Source organism: Vulpes lagopus, chromosome 8, assembly GCF_018345385.1.
Source record: "Vulpes lagopus strain Blue_001 chromosome 8, ASM1834538v1, whole genome shotgun sequence".
NCBI lineage: Eukaryota > Metazoa > Chordata > Mammalia > Carnivora > Canidae > Vulpes > Vulpes lagopus.
The window spans coordinates 130,811,940-130,832,376 of NC_054831.1; the positions used below are offsets into that span (position 1 = coordinate 130,811,940).

The 20,437-nt window shown below is 46.9% G+C and overlaps 1 protein-coding gene across 3 annotated transcripts in view; it reads left to right on the plus strand.

The window, feature by feature from the left end:
* The first annotated feature begins 368 nt into the window (after positions 1-368).
* ZBTB17 (zinc finger and BTB domain containing 17) overlaps positions 369-20,437 on the plus strand; it is a 37,898-nt gene continuing 17,829 nt past the window's right edge. The window contains exons 1-3 of one of the 3 annotated variants that reach the window (XM_041767655.1): positions 374-511; positions 856-1,224; positions 2,155-2,241. The gene's annotated coding sequence lies outside the window, so the exon portion shown is untranslated. Of the gene's footprint in view, positions 512-855; positions 1,225-2,154; positions 2,242-20,437 lie in introns of all 3 variants that reach the window. The other 2 variants (XM_041767656.1, XM_041767654.1) reach the window with 2 other exon arrangements.

Genomic DNA, 20,437 nt, shown 5'->3' on the forward strand with positions numbered 1-20,437 from the left:
GCTCCTCCGCCTGGAAGACGTGACAACGGGCGGTTCATTGGCTCTTCCTGAGCCTCCTTTGCCTTCTTCCAAAGGGGAGAAGAGACTCTCCTCCGCTTAGCGAGATTTAATGAGCTCGTGCACGAGAGGTGCTCAGCACAGCGCCGGGCGCACAGGAAGCGCTGAACGCGGGGAAGCTGCGACTGTAATGGTTGGATCAGAAAACCAAGCGAGGGTTACGACGAGGACGATTCGAGGCGCCCAAGTGCCGTACTAGAGAACTCCGGGATGCGGAGGCGCATGCGCCGGGCCGCGGTTCTCCGGCAGCGCGGGCGCTGCGCATGCGCCGGGCCGCGGTTCCCGTCCAGCGCGGGCGCTGCGCATGCGCCGGAAGTTGCAGCCGGGAAGCCGGCGAGGTCGGTTCCGCCCGACTCTGACATGGCGGCGCCCTTTGTCTGCTCTGAAGTGCCGTCCCCGGCCCTCTCGCGGCCGTGATGCACCTCCCTCTACGGTGGGGTCCGGGACATGGCAGGTGAGGGTCAGCAAGCGCCCGGGGCTGGGCAAGTCCCGGGAGCCGGGCGGAGGCGGCGAGGGATGGGGCGCGGCGGGAGGCCGGGGACGGTTGTGTGGGGGAGGGGAGGGGACGGCGGGGACCCCGCGGGGCAGCTGCGGGGGGGCGGGGGGCGAGCGGGCCGGCAGTTCCTGCGGGGGAGCGCGAGTCGGCCCCCGGCTCGGGTGACGCCCCCGCCGCCCGGCTGTCAGCGCCCCTGCACCCCCGCCGCGGCGGGGGCGGCTGTGCGGCCGCAGGGCCGGGGCCGCGGGCCCGGGAGGTGCTGCCCCCTACAAGGTGACTTCATTCATTCATTCCTTCCGCAGACGGTGGCTCGGCACCCGATAGGTTGTGAGGATCGAGCCAGCGCTCGCGGTGCAGTGGTTCAAAGTATGACCCGTGGAGCCAGGCGGCCCTGTGCTCGCCAGCTGCGTCCTGGATGAAGCTCGGGAGGCTCTCGCTCTCTGCCTCAGTTTCCCCCTCCTTAAAGCAGAGACGATCCTACAGGCTGCCCCCTGGGGTTGTCAGGAGGAGCAAATAAGGCAATAGGTGCAGAGCGCGGAGATCCCTAAAGGGCTCTTCGGGGAGTGCAGGCGAGAAAAGCTTTGTATTCTCGGCTGAAGATGGGAGCTTGTGACAAAGCTTAGGAGCTAGTGTGATAGTTAGAGTCTGTGCCCGGAGGACGGAGCTGAAAGGTAAGACGAAAGGTGCCGGCTGCGGCCTGGTCCTCCGGGGCCCTGTGAACCTAGTTAAGGAGTTTTCAGTTTTAGGTTAATGGGAAGCCATCTGAGAACCAGATTCGTGGATGTGAAGGATGCATTAAAGGGAACAGGCCTGGAGGCCAATTAACAGGCCGCTAGAGTAATCCTATCTACAAAGGTTGCGTGGCCTCCAGTCCGGTTAGAGGGAGACGGTGGAGAGGGAGGTTTCGGAGCATTGACCGAACCTGGCGATGAGTTAGATGAGGAAGTTGGAGGTCAGAGACAGGTCAGAACTGACCTCCTAGTCTTGATGGGCAGGTGGCGATAGCATTCTTGATGGGCAGGTGGCGATAGCACTCAGTGTGATCGGGAGCAGGATGGGGAGCAGGTGTGAGGAGGGAAGGTGCATTTAGTTTTGAACACGTTAAAAGCAGGTGCCTGTAAAACATTAAGAGTGGAGCTGTCCAGTGGTGAGCTAGCAGTTGTCATCCACTAAAAAGTCCCTCAGGTTGTGGGAGGGGGTGTGCTCACCGAGGGCAAGGGTGTGAAATGAGAAGCAAGAGCATTTGAGACATCCCTGGGGAAGGCTAACGCTGTAGCATCGCAGGAACCCGGGCACAGTCTTGTGGCTCTTGCTTTACAACATTGTGTTCTAGGTCTTTTTGGTAAGCAGGAATTTCTAAGTGTAGGGAGTGGGAGCGGGGTTACTCATCTTTGTGTCCCAGGCGTCTGGCACAGTGTCTGACGTGCAGCCGGCCGAGGATGATCCAAAGAAACTTGTACCCAGCGTCTCCATTGTGCCAGGCTCCGTGCTCAGGGCTCTGGATTTACCTGTGTTTCTTGGACACGTAAAAGGGCAGCTCTTAGGGAGCTGGTGCCTTTCGGGTTCTCATCAGATTTTCCACTTGGGTGTCTTTGATTCAGGTAATGAGCTGGAGGAGGAGAGCCAAGCTGGAGTTTACGCAGACAAACTGTCAGAAAAGAGTAGCCTGGGCTACTTGGAAATCTGAGGTATGTCTGTAATGCTCAAGGATGAAACAGACCAGGAGGTCAGTTTGTTTGTCCTTCTCTAGGCTCAGCATGACTCCGATCACCCTTTCAAGATAGTTTTTTTTTTTTTCTTCTTTCAAGTTATAAAGTAATGACTACATCTGAGTTTGATTGGGGAATTGTGGCTGTCATTATGTTTGGTTTACCGACAAAGACCACACTGTGTTAGTCACTGGGCAAATGCTCACAACTTTGTTTTAATCACACACAACCTAACATGCGCTAGCAAAGCAATCCTAAAGTACAATGGCTGAAACAAACTCAAAGTATATTCCTCTCCTCTTAAAAACCTGGAAGTAGGCAGTCCAAGAACTGGTAGGTCATCTTGCTCTGTTCCATGAGGTATCTGGGAACAGGGTTCTAGTGACCATGTGGCTCTCCTTGCTCAAAACCAGGCTTCCATCTCACGGTTGAAGCTGGCTGCTGCAGCTCCTGCCATTGTGTATGTACTCCAGCTGGCAGAAGGGGAAAGACAGAGTGGGGAGCACATGTTCATTCCTTTTAAGATTCTAATGTTTAAAGATACATATTTTTGTACAACATGTCCCCAAACATAAGCATCTGGTATACAAACCAAAGAACGAATCATGATTGTTCCAGTGCTGGAGGGAAAGCTGGCTGAGAGAGGCTGCTCCGTCCCTCGGGTGACTGGATTGCTGTCTCTGGGGCTTGGGCTCAGCCTGAGGGGAAGCCCACTGCACTGGTGCAGGAAGGCTGGACATTCTTCCTATGCCTCTGTCTCCCCACGACAGGCTGCTCTGGCTTTGAGTAGGTTGATGTTGCTTGCGCCTGGAGAGTCCAGGCTTATTAATGCATTCAGCATTTTCTGTGCCCAGCACATATGACACTGCGCTAGATGCTGGGGATGTAAGACTGGATCCTGGGAGCAAGGAGCTCTTAGCCATGTGGATGATCACGATACAATGCGAGGAGCACCACGGGGGAGGCGCGCGGGAGAAGGATGACTGATTTCGGAAGGCTCTGCTGAAGTGGGGGAGATTAAGAGTGAACAGCATGTTTGGATTTACATCTGTAGAGGTCTCCTCAGATAGAGACAGCAAGGACCCTGGTGTTGGTTTTGCATCCCTGCTTCCCTGCTTGGTGGCTCTGTGTCTTGAGGGCCAGGTACTTTACCCCTGCGCCTCCCGTTTCCTCATCTGTCATAGAGGAATAATAGTATCAAGCTCACAGAATTGTTTAGAGAATTATGAGAGATCAAGGGTGTACATCACAGGATTGGCCACATAAAGGTGAATTACCTCCTGCTGCGAGGTGAGGGGTGCTTCAAAGCCAGAGAGCCAGTGAGGATTGCAGTAAAGCAGACCCGAATCCATAATGATGCTGGGGTGCATCCTCCCTCAAGGCAGGAATTATCCAGATTGTGCAGAGGGGATCAGCAACTACTCTGAGTTCTACCAAGCTCTCTATTTAAAGGTGTCCATCTGTGGATTCTCAGAGACCGTACTCTGAAAGGTCTGGTGAGGGGTCCTTTGGGAAGAAAAGGATTGCCTCTGCCTGTTTAATTCCTGCAAGCTCAGATGCTTCTGGGAAGCCTTCTCCGGTCCTGCCCAGCCACCCACCCCAGCTAAGTTTGGAGCTCCTCCTCCGTTGATTTCTTAGCATCCTGCACTGATCTCTTGATGCGAGTCATATCTCACATTATAATCGTAGGTTTCTATGTCTCCCTGTTAGCCCACCAGCATCTTGCAGGCAGGGACAGGGGATCGTTTCTCCTGGTAGTCCCACTGCATAGCTCATTTCCTGGCACATAGCCGGTGCTCAGTAACTGTTGTTGGATGGACAGATGGTCAGCCTTGATTAGCTGAAGAGGAACTGGCAGTTAGGCTGGTCAGAACTCCAGTGTGACATGGGGTTGGTGTGCTATTGTTTGAGAGGAGAACCTGATGGTTTATTTGGTATCTGTGCGGTGTATGGATGTAACCATGGTGAACTCCAAGACCTGAACTATGAGAGTTTAGGTCAGAAGGTAGTTTCTCTGTCTGTCTTTTTCCAGTAGAGCCTGGTTTCTCAGCCCGGATGTTCTTGACATTTGGGGCTACATAAACCTTTGTCTTGGGCTGAGCTGTGTACTTTAGGATGGTGATGGCATCCCTGGCTTCCACCCATAGATGACTGTAATTCCCACCCACCTCCAGCTGTGGTAGTGGGGTATGTCTCCAGACATTGCCAAACATCTCCTGGGACCAGATCGTCCACATCTAGAACCCTGCAGTAGAGAGTACAGGTTAGAAACATGAACTTCGGGGCACCTGGGTAGGTCAGTCAGTTAAGTGTCTGCCTTTGGCTCCGGTCATGATCCTGGGGTCAAGCCCCTTTGTCTGCTTCTCTTTCTCTGCCCCTCTCTGTGTCATTCTCTCTCTTTCTCAAATAAGTAAAAATTAAAAAAAAATGTGAATTTATAAATTAGACATACCTGGGCTCATGCTATTCTTATACTTACTAGATGTGTGCCTTTGGGCAAAATACTTGGCCTCTCCAAGCCTCAGTTTTCTCAGTTGTAAAGTGGGGATACTGATGACCTCGCATATAACTTTATTGGCCAGAATTATTGATGAGGTAATGCATATAAAATGCTTTCTCGAGTCCCTGATTCCATCATTGGTAACTGGTGTTATTATATGTTAGGAGAAGAGGACCCTTGAAAGGGTCAAGAAAAAGTGTGCAGAGGAAGAAAAAAAATGTTTGGTAGAGGAATATGCCCAAAGTACACAAATCAGAAGGTTCTAAAGAATGCACCGTGGAGAGGCGCCTCGGTGGCTCCATGGTTGAGTGTCTGTCTGCCTTTGGCTCAGGATGTGACCCCAGGGTCCTGGGATCGAGTCCTGCCTCGGGCTCCTTGAGGGGAGCCTGCTTCTCCCTCTGCTTATGTCTCTGCCTGTCTCTCTCTCTCTCTTTCTCTCTCTCTCTCTGTGTCTCTCATGAATAAATAAATAAAATCTTAAAAAAAAAAAAAAAGCACTATGGAGAGGTGCCTGAGGGATGCAGTTGGTTGAGCATCTGACTCTTGGTTTCAGCTCAGATCGTGATCTCAGTCGTCAGATTGAGTCCTGTGTCAGGTTCCAGGCTCAGTAGACAGAGTCTGCTTGACATTCAGTCTCCCTCTGGCCCTTCCTGCCCCTCCCACTCATACTATCTCTCTTTAAAGTAAATAAATAAATCTTAAAAAACAAAAAGTGGCACCATGGAGTCTTCCGAGCCTGACCCAGTTCCCCTCTCAGATAACTGTTAATAGTATCTGTAGAACTATTCCGTGTGTGTGTGTGTGTGTGTGTGTGTGTGTGTGTGTATGTATCTGTGTGTCTAGGGAGGACCATTTTTCAAGAGTCAAATGATTTGACTTGGTTGCGGGACGTGAGGCCTGTGAGTAGGAGGGCAGCCTCTATGGGCGGAGCTTCCGGGTTTTACTAGTTTGTCACGTAAAAGACCAAGTGGCTCCTTCTTTCCTGGAATTCTTCGAAGGGTGGTGGCTGAGTGGGTGGTGAGGAGGTACCCAGACTCGGTGTCTCGGCAGGGTGGCACCACGAAAAGAAGGGACCCAGCCTGAGAGAAAACGAAGAACTAAGTACATTGTGTGCCCAAAGCATGTTGTCCTGGAGACCATTATCTCCTCCTTTTGCTGGCCACAGTTTCTAGATGATTGAAGTAGTAAAGGTCAAAGAGTAACCATTTCAGCCCTGAGGGATTTCTGCATCGCAGACGTGTGTGTGCTTGCGTGCGTGCGTGCGTGTGTGTGTGTGTGTGTGTGTGTGTGTGGAGGGTCGGTCAGCATGGGGCCCTGGCCCTTGCAGAGGTCCTCACGCTAGCAGTAGCTTGACCACCCAAAGGCCAGTTAAAGTAGACCTCCGTGATGTCCTCGCTGCAGATTCTGCAGGCAACCAGGGCTTGGGCTCGGGGAGTCAAGCCTGTTTGATGGGAATTAGACGAAGCAGGGGGCCTGGTTAGAGTTGAGAGTTGCTCACTCCTGTCTACACAGCGGCAGGCAGAGGCTCACAGGAGGCGGTTCCAGCTGAGGACCGGGTTGGCTGGAAAGCGGGTGTGGTGGGTTAATAGTAACATCAGAAACCTGCTGGACAACTTGCCGACTACAGCTGACACTGTTCTGTGACATCTAGGGGGTTGAGAGAGTAAATCCTTCGAGTCCTCATCACAAGGAAAAAATTGTTTTCCTTTCCTTTCTTGTGTGTCTGTGAGAAGATGAATGTTAGCCAAACCTATTGCGGTCATCATTTCACAACACATGGAAATTCAAACCATCTGCTGTACACCTTAAACTTACACAGTGATGTATGTCAGTTGTTTCTCAGTAAAACTGAAAAAAAAAAAAAAAAAAAGGAAAAAGAAAATGCCAAGCTTCTTAAGAGCTCTGGCAGTAGAACCTGTTGGCCCCACCCCTCCCACACCACTTCCTATGCTGGAACATTTCATCTAAGCAGCCACTTTCCTGTCCCGAATGGGAGGCACTGCCGCCCAGCGGGAAGCTGTGTCTCCAGTGGCTCCGCAGCCTGGTGGGTGAAGCACCTCTCATTTCAGTAGTCTCAGGACTCAGGGGCCCTGTCAGGGACTTTCTTGGTTTACTGTAACTCAGATGCCGGAGTTCATGCTTCCAAACATTGTTTAAAGTCAGAAAGAACATTGTTTAATTTTGTAAGTTGTTTTTGTTAAATATTGAGTAGATACAAAGGAGTATGTACAGTATAAAGACTGGAGATACAAGGAAACCATGTGCCCATCGCTCAGTTTACAAAGAAGAATGTTACCGGTGGGTTTGGAGCGCCCCTCCCTGATCCTGGCCCACCCCACCCCAGCTCATCGGTTTTGCTTTTTAGCATCTTGCTTTTCTATAAAGTTTCACCACGTGTGTTGTATGCTAAACATTGTGTTGTCTCATTCGGCATGCTTTTGAACTTGATAGAATCATGTTTTTTTCGGTGTCTTAAACTGTTGGTTTAAGGTGTGTTCTGGAGAGAAATCCAGTGTTGGCCCATAGTTATACTTCACTGTCTCAGGTGGATATGTTCTATTACAAGAGAATTTATTTATCCTTTGTCTTGCTGACAGACATTTGGGTTGTCTTTGGTATTTTGCTGAGACAGTGCTGCTGTGCACATTTCTGGACACGTGCAAATGTCTGCAGGGTAGAGCCCCAGGAGTGGGGCTGAATCACAGGGTGTGTGAGCTTCAGCTCAACCCAGTAGTACCTGATTGTTTCCAGAACGCTACCCCCCGTTTACAGTTCAACTGACAATTCTGTTTGTTTCACATCCTCCCAACTCTGGTTTTACTAGACTTTAAAATTTTTTAGTAATCTGATGGGAGTTTTTATCATGTGGTTTTGATTTGCATTTTCATGATTATTAGTGAGTTAAGCATCTTTTCATATACTTATTGGTCATTCAGGTTTCAGCTTCTGTGAAACAGCTACTTTAATCTTTTGCTCATTTTTCTATTTATCTCTTTGTTGTATGTAGACTTCTTGCTTGTTACTGGTTTTTATTTTGTATACTAATCCTTTGTCAGATATATGTGTTGTAACTATCCACTTCAGTTTGTGGCTTGTCTTTTAACTAGGTTTTTTTGTTGTTGTTGTTTAAACAAATTCTTAATGTTCATTTTTTTCTTTTACAGTTGGCACTTTTCCTTTTTAAGAATTCCTCCCTACTTAAAGTTTATAAAGATATTCCTCTATATATTGTCTTCCAAACATTTTATGATAAGGCCTTTTATGTTAAGGTCTTCAGCCCATTTAAAATCATTTTTCTGTGTACTGTGAGGTAAGGAGCTGATTTTTTTTTTTTTTAAGTGTACCAAATTATCCTAAGAACTATTTATTGAAAAAATACATCCCTTTTACATGGATCTGTAAATGACACCAGTGGCCATTATAATATGTCAAGTGTCTACAAATGTGTGGATCTGATCCTGAGTGCTTTACTATTTATTCTTTCTCTGTGCCAATATCACGCTGATTTAATGACTAAATTTTTATGTAACAGTTCTTGGTAAGGTCTTGGCCCTTTGCTCTTCCATCTTCATTTTAGATTGTGCTTGTTGAGTTCCATACAAATTGCTGGGATCTTTTATTAGAATTACTTTGAACTTATCAATTTGGATAGAAATGACTTTTTTATGATATTGAGCCTTCCATGAACATGGTTTATCTCTCAGTTTACATAACTTACCAAAGTCTAACTTTAGTCACTGTCTTACACCCTACTCTTGAACAGTTAAGGACCTTAGCACACTTTGATTCCCATCACACCCTCCTTTTATTCTATAGGTGGGTATTTCAGTTCTTTTTTAAATTTTAGAAGACCTCATTCAGTATTGTTTAGATTTGCTCATTTATTATTAACTAGTTGGTCTTCATTCCTTCTTGCATTTAATACTTTAATTCTGGGATCACTTTTTATCTACCGAAGTACATCTTTTACGAATTTGGGCTAATATCTTTTGGGGGGCCCTCTAAGGGTTGCCAGTTCTCTGGGGATTTTACCCTCCTTTTGATGCCAAGATTTGATAGAGGCAGTTTTCTGTACAGTCTTTTTTTCACTGACTTGTAACTCTGTGTGGCCCCAGCTTTATTCTGGCAGGGCCCTCCTGTGAGACCTCCATCCTTGGGAGGGAGTGGGAACTTGAGCTTGCTCAGTTCTACAGATGCCTTTAAAAAAAAAAAAAACTTATTTATTTAAAGATTTTATTTTTTTTTTAATTTTTATTTATTTATTATAGTCACAGAGAGAGAGAGAGAGGCAGAGACATAGGCAGAGGGAGAGAAGCAGGCTCCATGCACCGGGAGCCTGACGTGGGATTCGATCCCGGGTCTCCAGGATCGCGCCCTGGGCCAAAGGCAGGCACCAAACCGCTGCGCCACCCAGGGATCCCTAAAGATTTTATTTAGTTATTCATGAGAGACATGGAGAGAGGCAGAGACACAGGCAGAGGGAGAAGCAGGCTCCATGCAGGGAGCCCGACGTGGGACTCGATCCCGGGTCTCCAGGATTAGGCCCTGGGCTGAAGGCAGCGCTAAACCACTGAGCCACCCGGGCTGCCCTACAGATGTCTTTTTAATACCTACTCTCAAAGCTCCACTTGCTCTCTCTATTCTAGCCTTTGCTTAATTTCATTTGACCTCTCGGTGTCCCTTACCAATTTGCCAGTTTTTTGATGTATTTTAAAAGAGATTTCACAATTTCTCTTCATTTGCAGCTGTTTGTTATGAGAGTTGGCCTGGATACCTGGTGTGCCAGGCTTCCAGAAATCAAGATGTTTCTGAGTCTTTGTGTTTCACCTGGCAGCAGCAAACACCAAAGATTACAATGAAGACTTAGTCATGTTCACTTATGGCTTTTACAAGATGTTTTGTGACCCTCGTTAGTCATTAGGAAAGGGAGTTGGTAAGTGCCAATTAACAACAGAGAATTTGCCTTTTGGGGACAAACTGAGGGTCTGTAGAGCCTAGTATTCCATGTCTATCCATCTGTGGAAGTTTTGTCTTTTTCTGAGGTGGAAAGGTCAATTCTTTTTTTTTTTTTTTAAAGATTTATTTATTTATTTTATTTATGAATGATAGACATAGAGAGAGGCAGAGACACAGGAGGAGGGAGAAGCAGGCTCCATGCCGGGAGCCCGACGTGGGACTGGATCCCGGGACTCCAGGATCATACCTTGTGCCAAAGGCAGGCGCTAAACCTCTGAGCCACCCAGGGATCCCAAGGTCAATTCTTTTAAAGTATGATGGACATGGCCTTGAGTCTGGGTGTGTCAGTGAGACCTGGATCAGCTGACAGCCTCTCTAAGGCTTGATTTGCTTATTTGCAGGATGGGAACAATCATATTAACACCCTTCTTGCAGGATTACTGTGGGGATCGATGAAATAGCATGTATTATGAAGTTCCTTGCAAGCAGGCAGCTACAGCAGCCTTTCCAGTTATTCCCTTTGGTGGCATTCTCTCCATGTGCTGCTGCCCTTTGGAAACAATGAGCCTATGATTTCTGTAACCTCCCAGTTGCTTCACATGGTGGTCCTTATTATATATTAGCAAAGCTGTGTTTTCTCTGTGGGCCACACAGTCCCACCCACAGTCCTTTACCAGGACTCACAATTTTGTTCCAGTTGGGTGAAATCCCCATCAGATTGGGAAAGCATAGCATCTGCACCGTGGGCTCTCTGATCGGTTACTCACCCAAGCATTAGTTTTTACCCGACCAATGAATGCATTAAACATTTACATCCATGTCAACAGGCTGATCCTGCTCTCTGGAACACACCTTGGCCCGCAGTGGAAATTGTCAGTCTCTTAGGTTTTTGCCAGTCTGCTCCTGAAAGTGGATTTTACTTTTCTTTATTTTTATTAGTGAGGCTGAACATCTTTTATTTTCTGTATAGTATTTTTGTGAATTGCCTCTTCATTTCTTTTTCTTTTCTTTTCTTTTTTTTTTAAGTTATTTATTCCTGGAGACACACACACACACACACACACACACACACACACACACACACACACAGGCAGAAAGAGAAGCAGGCTCCTCATGGGGAGCTTGATGTAGGACTTGATCCCAGGGCCCCAGGATCATGCCCTGAGCCCACCCAGATGTCCCAGGAGATTTCTTTTCTTGTTGATTAGTTTTTTGTAACGGTTTTATTGAGGTATTCATGTAGCATCTGATACAGCCATTTAAAACGTACAATTAAATGGCCTGCATTGTATTCTCAGAGTTGTGTGACTATCAGCACTATTTTCAGAACATTGTCATTATCTTGGAAAGAAACCCACCACCCAGTAGTAGTCACTCCCCACTTCCCTGTCCCCATCAGCCCTAGACAGTGTGCTGGTTTGTATCCTTATGGATTTGCCTGTTCCGGGCATTTCATGTAAACGGAATCATGTAACATATGGTCTCTTGGCTAGCTTGATTTAGCATAAAGTTTTCAAGGTTCATTCTTGTACCATTTGTCATTACATTTTCTATTGTCCAATATGCTATTGCATGGACAGACAGACCACATTTTATTTACTCATTCATCAGTTGATGGACATTTAGGTTGTTTCCACCTTTTGACTGTTATGAGTAATGCTGTCATGAACATTTGTGAACAAGGTTTTTTTTTTCTTTTTTAAGGTTTTATTTTTTTAAGTAATCCCAATCCCCAATTTGGGGCTCAGACTCACAACCCCAAGATCAAGGGTTGCATGCTCTACTGAGCCAGCCAGGTGCCCCTGTGAACAAGCTTTTATGAGGACCTACGTTTTCATTGTTGCTTGTATGAGGAGCATTTTGTATAGCAAGACTGTAACCCTTATTTACCATATAGGCTGCAAATATTCACCCCTAATTTACACTTAGGGGTAGGAAGGTGGGAAGAGTAGGGTAATATGAATGAAACAGAACATATAGGGGCACCTGCCTGGCTCAGTCAGTGGAACATGTGACTCTTGATCTTGGGGTTGTGAGTTTGAGCCCCATGTTGGGTATAGAGATAACTTAAAAAAAAGTCTTAAAAAATACAAAGAAACAGAACGTTTAAATTTCTGACCAATCTTTCATACTCCTAAGCATTAAGTTTATGCCATGCCTTCCACAGTAAGTGGGCCCTTGGGGCTGGTCTGCATGCCTTATAGGGCATTGGTGCTATTGCAAACACTCTTTCTGTATCTGTCTGTGTCTGTGTCCATTTGTCTGTCTCTGTCTCTCAGGCTACCTGCATTAGGACTGGGAAATGGGAACCAGGCAGCAGTTGGGGGTACTTTCCGACTTTGTCTCAGAAGCTCACACTTCAGAGTGACTGGCTGAAGAACCACCAGGGTTGCAAGTCATCCGTTAAAAGGCTTCCAGCAGCTTTGCTGATTCACCGCTGTTGCAGGTGGAGGGGATCTGAGGGGCTGGAGGTCAGCCAGCACTGTTTGTTCAAGGGCAAGTGCTGGGGCCCTGAGCTTCCTTAATCCTCCCAGGGCTTGAGTCCAGAGACTGTTCTAGAGCAGCAGTTCAGCGGCTGGAATTGAGGAGCCCAGCAGGTTTAAAAAAATCCTTGGAGATTGAGACGTTGAGTTCTTGACCGCTTTTTATCCAGGCCTAACATGAATTTCTGCACTTCCCCCAAATACTCTTCCAAAACATCTTGGCACTCATTTAATTTTTCTCGGTCAAGTCTCACAAAATATTTTAGTTTAATCCTATTGGGAGTAGTAAGTATACAATTTTTTTTTTTAAGATTTTATTTATTCGAGAGAGAGAGAGGCGCAGAGACACAGGCAGAGGGAGAAGCAGGCTCCATGCAGGGAGCCCAATGTGGGACTCGATCCTGGGACTCCAGGATCATGACCTGGGCCAAAGGCAGGCGCTAAACCGCTGAGCCACCCAGGGATCCCCAGTATACAATTTCATGTTGGCTTCTGTGTCCGTATAGATACAGCCTGTGTAGTTCCTGTTCCTCTCAAGATTTCCAATATAGGGAAGGTTTTATTTTTATTTTTTATTTTTTTTAATTTTTTAAATTTTTATTTATTTTATGATAGAGAGAGAGAGAGAGAGAGAGAGAGAGGCAGGCAGAGACATAGGCAGAGGGAGAAGCAGGCTCCATGCACCAGGAGCCCGACGTGGGATTCGATCCGGGAGAGGAGAGAGAAGAGCAGGAAGGCAGAGACATAGGCAGAGGGAGAGAAGAGCAGGCTCCATGCACAGGAGCCCGACGTGGCGGATTCGATCCGGGTCTCCTCTGATCGAGCCCTGGGCCAAAGGCGGCGCTAAACCGCTGCGCCACCCAGGGATCCCCCTAGGGAAGGTTTTTAAAAGAGGATCTGTTGAACGCTAGGTGAATGTGTCATTTTTTAATGGTCATTGCAGACGGTACTGTTATACTTTAAATGCATGCGTTTGTAATCTGGCAGTCACGTTAAGTGAAATCATTTATTCAACATTTACTTTATCTCCTCACTGGAAGGGACCTCAGCAGTCACCAATCCTAGTGAGGAGAACAAACCTAGACAAAGTCAGCCACGTGAAACTAATGGGCTGCACGAAGTCCAGATACATCCACCTCCAAAACAATTGGTACCCAGCCTCCTGTTTGCTTTTGGCTTGGATCCTTGATCTTAACTAGTTTCATGGAAAAAGCAGTCCTTCCTTGGAATGGTCATGTTCTGTTTGCTCTCTCAATGAAAGCCTCACTATTTCTCTACAATCATCATGCTCTTTGTAGAAAGCAGGTGGCTTTTGCCCTCAAGGATGAGCGCCTCTCTTCTGTTCTGGTTACTGTTGAGCTAGCATTGCCATTTGCAGGGCCTTTACCCAGTCTTACTTCATGTTAACATTTTCTTTGTCATGGGGGCCTGATGAGATTTCACCTCCCATTTTTAGAAGATGGGGCAGGGGGTTCCAACACTCGGTTCCCCTTTTTATATGGTTCACCAGTATCACTAGTGTGGTTTTCTGTGTGACAGCAGGAATGATAGGGGCCAGTGTGGCTGCTTTATGCAGTGGGAACTTGTATCATTGTCTCCATTTACAGGAGGGAAATTGTGCAGAGGGCTGAGTATTTTTGTCCAAGGTGCTCGGCTAGCTTTGGTTTGATGCCAAGGCAGGAGTGGTAACTGGGTCCAGGAGTCCATCAGCAACCTTGGAGCTGCACGCAGAACCATGTGTGAGAGAGAGAGAGAGAGAGAGGGAGGAAGAAAGAGGGAGAAGGCCTCGGCCTCATTCATTATGGTATCAGAGCAGCAAGGCTGGGTCTGGCAAAGCCTTCCATCTGCTCTTCTGGGGATTTTCAGTTTTGTCTCCGTAAGGAATTTCTGCTCATAAAGATTTCTCGGGTGACACATCCTTTGTGCAAATTACCATAATTTTCCGTTTCCCTTCTGAGAAATTTCTTCCTGTTGAGAAGTTTTGAGTCACCAGGTCTTGTAGAAAATGTTGTAAAGTTTTTCTAATAAATAGAGATGAAGCAACTGCAACTTTGTGGATAGTTTCTTTCTTCCTTTTTCTGCTTTTTAAATAGATAACATTTATAAGTGGCAAAAGAAAATGCAGAAATGACATACAGTGAAAAATAGAGACCCTTCCTGCCCTTGCCCTGCTCCTCTGAGGAGCTCCCTTATGCATTTCTTGTATGTCCAGCGATTCGCACTTTTTTTTTTTTTTTGGTTTAATATATGAGCTTAGGATTTCACAGCCTGGTTTTATGGTTTTGGACAAACCACACAGTCCAGCTTCCCCTAGTAAGGGTCAGGTACTCTGTGTTGTTAAGGGACTTAGAACCACTCCAAGAAGAGGTACTTAAGTTTTCAAAGGATATTATAATATCTAGTGGAGAGGCCATTTGCACAGGGTGCTCTGAAAGATCCTCGTGAGCATGTGTTAGATTTGGGAGCCATGAGCTAAAGCCTTCTGGTGCCAGCTGGGGGTGACATTGTCCCATTTTTCACATCCCAGGGGCCCAGCAGTGTGGGACTTTCTAACTTATTTTTCTGCTTCTCACCCTCCCCTTTTCCCACTGTTCTCCATACTGATGCAGCCAGAGTGACTTTTCTGAAATGTAAGCCTAACCGTGGCCCTCTCTTAAAACCCTTGGCCAGACTCCCAACTGTCAGCCAGGGTGAGCACTAGGGCCTGGTGTGGTGGGCGTGGCCCTGCATGTCTGACTCTAGCCTGTCCCTCCCGCTGCGTGTCTCACCACGTTTTCCACTCGTTTCTCTTGTGATGCTGAGGTGTGCTGTCCTGGCCCACATGCCTGCGCACTTTTCTCTCATGCACCCCTCCCCCCATGGCTTCTGCAGTCCTCAATCTGAATCTCCTTCGTGCCTTTATTCACGTGTCTTGTTAGATGTGGCAAGGTACCGTATCCTCCCAGGGGTGGCACCCCTTCAGAACTCCTCCAAAGGTGGTGGCAGAGTCTGGGACTTGCTCCCTGGTGGAAGGCCCTTGAGGGTGGGCCCTTAGACAGGCCTGGCCTTGCTACCTGTGGAGCTGTCCGTTCCCTGCAGGCACCTGCACCAGGCAGTGCTCCGCAGTTGATGTGAAGTATGGGCCTGCTACCCTGTTCCCTAGCCCCCCCAGTGCAAAGATTAGCCCCCCGAATCTATCCATACTTAGCTTGAACGGGCACCTCTCCCAGGCTTTCTGCCCCCGAGTGATTTTATTTTTTTTTTTAATTTTTATTTATTTATTATAGTCACAGAGAGAGAGAGAGAGGCAGAGACATAGGCAGAGGGAGAGAAGCAGGCTCCATGCACCGGGAGCCTGACGTGGGATTCGATCCCGGGTCTCCAGGATCGCGCCCTGGGCCAAAGGCAGGCACCAAACCGCTGCGCCACCCAGGGATCCCTAAAGATTTTATTTAGTTATTCATGAGAGACATGGAGAGAGGCAGAGACACAGGCAGAGGGAGAAGCAGGCTCCATGCAGGGAGCCCGACGTGGGACTCGATCCCGGGTCTCCAGGATTAGGCCCTGGGCTGAAGGCAGCGCTAAACCACTGAGCCACCCGGGCTGCCCTACAGATGTCTTTTTAATACCTACTCTCAAAGCTCCACTTGCTCTCTCTATTCTAGCCTTTGCTTAATTTCATTTGACCTCTCGGTGTCCCTTACCAATTTGCCAGTTTTTTGATGTATTTTAAAAGAGATTTCACAATTTCTCTTCATTTGCAGCTGTTTGTTATGAGAGTTGGCCTGGATACCTGGTGTGCCAGGCTTCCAGAAATCAAGATGTTTCTGAGTCTTTGTGTTTCACCTGGCAGCAGCAAACACCAAAGATTACAATGAAGACTTAGTCATGTTCACTTATGGCTTTTACAAGATGTTTTGTGACCCTCATTAGTCATTAGGAAAGGGAGTTGGTAAGTGCCAATTAACAACAGAGAATTTGCCTTTTGGGGACAAACTGAGGGTCTGTAGAGCCTAGTATTCCATGTCTATCCATCTGTGGAAGTTTTGTCTTTTTCTGAGGTGGAAAGGTCAATTCTTTTTTTTTTTTTTTTAAAGATTTATTTATTTATTTTATTTATGAATGATAGACATAGAGAGAGGCAGAGACACAGGAGGAGGGAGAAGCAGGCTCCATGCCGGGAGCCCGACGTGGGACTGGATCCCGGGACTCCAGGATCATACCTTGTGCCAAAGGCAGGCGCTAAACCTCTGAGCCACCCAGGGATCCCAAGGTCAATTCTTTTAAAGTATGATGGACATGGCCTTGAGTCTGGGTGTGTCAGTGAGACCTGGATCAGCTGACAGCCTCTCTAAGGCTTGATTTGCTTATTTGCAGGATGGGAACAATCATATTAACACCCTTCTTGCAGGATTACTGTGGGGATCGATGAAATAGCATGTATTATGAAGTTCCTTGCAAGCAGGCAGCTACAGCAGCCTTTCCAGTTATTCCCTTTGGTGGCATTCTCTCCATGTGCTGCTGCCCTTTGGAAACAATGAGCCTATGATTTCTGTAACCTCCCAGTTGCTTCACATGGTGGTCCTTATTATATATTAGCAAAGCTGTGTTTTCTCTGTGGGCCACACAGTCCCACCCACAGTCCTTTACCAGGACTCACAATTTTGTTCCAGTTGGGTGAAATCCCCATCAGATTGGGAAAGCATAGCATCTGCACCGTGGGCTCTCTGATCGGTTACTCACCCAAGCATTAGTTTTTACCCGACCAATGAATGCATTAAACATTTACATCCATGTCAACAGGCTGATCCTGCTCTCTGGAACACACCTTGGCCCGCAGTGGAAATTGTCAGTCTCTTAGGTTTTTGCCAGTCTGCTCCTGAAAGTGGATTTTACTTTTCTTTATTTTTATTAGTGAGGCTGAACATCTTTTATTTTCTGTATAGTATTTTTGTGAATTGCCTCTTCATTTCTTTTTCTTTTCTTTTCTTTTTTTTTTTTTTTTTTTAAGTTATTTATTCCTGGAGACACACACACACACACACACACACACACACACACACACACACAGGCAGAAAGAGAAGCAGGCTCCTCATGGGGAGCTTGATGTAGGACTTGATCCCAGGGCCCCAGGATCATGCCCTGAGCCCACCCAGATGTCCCAGGAGATTTCTTTTCTTGTTGATTAGTTTTTTGTAACGGTTTTATTGAGGTATTCATGTAGCATCTGATACAGCCATTTAAAACGTACAATTAAATGGCCTGCATTGTATTCTCAGAGTTGTGTGACTATCAGCACTATTTTCAGAACATTGTCATTATCTTGGAAAGAAACCCACCACCCAGTAGTAGTCACTCCCCACTTCCCTGTCCCCATCAGCCCTAGACAGTGTGCTGGTTTGTATCCTTATGGATTTGCCTGTTCCGGGCATTTCATGTAAACGGAATCATGTAACATATGGTCTCTTGGCTAGCTTGATTTAGCATAAAGTTTTCAAGGTTCATTCTTGTACCATTTGTCATTACATTTTCTATTGTCCAATATGCTATTGCATGGACAGACAGACCACATTTTATTTACTCATTCATCAGTTGATGGACATTTAGGTTGTTTCCACCTTTTGACTGTTATGAGTAATGCTGTCATGAACATTTGTGAACAAGGTTTTTTTTTTCTTTTTTAAGGTTTTATTTTTTTAAGTAATCCCAATCCCCAATTTGGGGCTCAGACTCACAACCCCAAGATCAAGGGTTGCATGCTCTACTGAGCCAGCCAGGTGCCCCTGTGAACAAGCTTTTATGAGGACCTACGTTTTCATTGTTGCTTGTATGAGGAGCATTTTGTATAGCAAGACTGTAACCCTTATTTACCATATAGGCTGCAAATATTCACCCCTAATTTACACTTAGGGGTAGGAAGGTGGGAAGAGTAGGGTAATATGAATGAAACAGAACATATAGGGGCACCTGCCTGGCTCAGTCAGTGGAACATGTGACTCTTGATCTTGGGGTTGTGAGTTTGAGCCCCATGTTGGGTATAGAGATAACTTAAAAAAAAGTCTTAAAAAATACAAAGAAACAGAACGTTTAAATTTCTGACCAATCTTTCATACTCCTAAGCATTAAGTTTATGCCATGCCTTCCACAGTAAGTGGGCCCTTGGGGCTGGTCTGCATGCCTTATAGGGCATTGGTGCTATTGCAAACACTCTTTCTGTATCTGTCTGTGTCTGTGTCCATTTGTCTGTCTCTGTCTCTCAGGCTACCTGCATTAGGACTGGGAAATGGGAACCAGGCAGCAGTTGGGGGTACTTTCCGACTTTGTCTCAGAAGCTCACACTTCAGAGTGACTGGCTGAAGAACCACCAGGGTTGCAAGTCATCCGTTAAAAGGCTTCCAGCAGCTTTGCTGATTCACCGCTGTTGCAGGTGGAGGGGATCTGAGGGGCTGGAGGTCAGCCAGCACTGTTTGTTCAAGGGCAAGTGCTGGGGCCCTGAGCTTCCTTAATCCTCCCAGGGCTTGAGTCCAGAGACTGTTCTAGAGCAGCAGTTCAGCGGCTGGAATTGAGGAGCCCAGCAGGTTTAAAAAAATCCTTGGAGATTGAGACGTTGAGTTCTTGACCGCTTTTTATCCAGGCCTAACATGAATTTCTGCACTTCCCCCAAATACTCTTCCAAAACATCTTGGCACTCATTTAATTTTTCTCGGTCAAGTCTCACAAAATATTTTAGTTTAATCCTATTGGGAGTAGTAAGTATACAATTTTTTTTTTTAAGATTTTATTTATTCGAGAGAGAGAGAGGCGCAGAGACACAGGCAGAGGGAGAAGCAGGCTCCATGCAGGGAGCCCAATGTGGGACTCGATCCTGGGACTCCAGGATCATGACCTGGGCCAAAGGCAGGCGCTAAACCGCTGAGCCACCCAGGGATCCCCAGTATACAATTTCATGTTGGCTTCTGTGTCCGTATAGATACAGCCTGTGTAGTTCCTGTTCCTCTCAAGATTTCCAATATAGGGAAGGTTTTATTTTTATTTTTTATTTTTTTTTAATTTTTTAAATTTTTATTTATTTTATGATAGAGAGAGAGAGAGAGAGAGAGAGAGAGGCAGGCAGAGACATAGGCAGAGGGAGAAGCAGGCTCCATGCACCAGGAGCCCGACGTGGGATTCGATCCGGGTCTCCAGGATCGCGCCCTGGGCCAAAGGCGGCGCTAAACCGCTGCGCCACCCAGGGATCCCCCTAGGGAAGGTTTTAAAAGAGGATCTGTTGAACGCTAGGTGAATGTGTCATTTTTTAATGGTCATGCAGACGGTACCTGTTATACTTTAAATGCATGCGTTTGTAATCTGGCAGTCACGTTAATGAAATCATTTATTCAACATTTACTTTATCTCCTCACTGGAAGGGACCTCAGCAGTCACCAATCCTAGTGAGGAAACAAACCTAGACAAAGTCAGCCACGTGAAACTAATGGGCTGCACGGAAGTCCAGATACATCCACCTCCAAACAATTGGTACCCAGCCTCCTGTTTGCTTTTGGCTTGGATCCTTGATCTTAACTAGTTTCATGGAAAAAGCAGTCCTTCCTTGGAATGGTCATGTTCTGTTTGCTCTCTCAATGAAAGCCTCACTATTTCTCTACAATCATCATGCTCTTTGTAGAAAGCAGGTGGCTTTTGCCCTCAAGGATGAGCGCCTCTCTTCTGTTCTGGTTACTGTTGAGCTAGCATTGCCATTTGCAGGGCCTTTACCCAGTCTTACTTCATGTTAACATTTTCTTTGTCATGGGGGCCTGATGAGATTTCACCTCCCATTTTTAGAAGATGGGGCAGGGGTTCCAACACTCGGTTCCCCTTTTTATATGGTTCACCAGTATCACTAGTGTGGTTTTCTGTGTGACAGCAGGAATGATAGGGGCCAGTGTGGCTGCTTTATGCAGTGGGAACTTGTATCATTGTCTCCATTTACAGGAGGGAAATTGTGCAGAGGGCTGAGTATTTTTGTCCAAGGTGCTCGGCTAGCTTTGGTTTGATGCCAAGGCAGGAGTGGTAACTGGGTCCAGGAGTCCATCAGCAACCTTGGAGCTGCACGCAGAACCATGTGAGAGAGAGAGAGAGAGAGAGAGAGAGAGAGAGAGAGGGAGGAAGAGGGAGAAGGCCTCGGCCTCATTCATTATGGTATCAGAGCAGCAAGGCTGGGTCTGGCAAAGCCTTCCATCTGCTCTTCTGGGGATTTTCAGTTTTGTCTCCGTAAGGA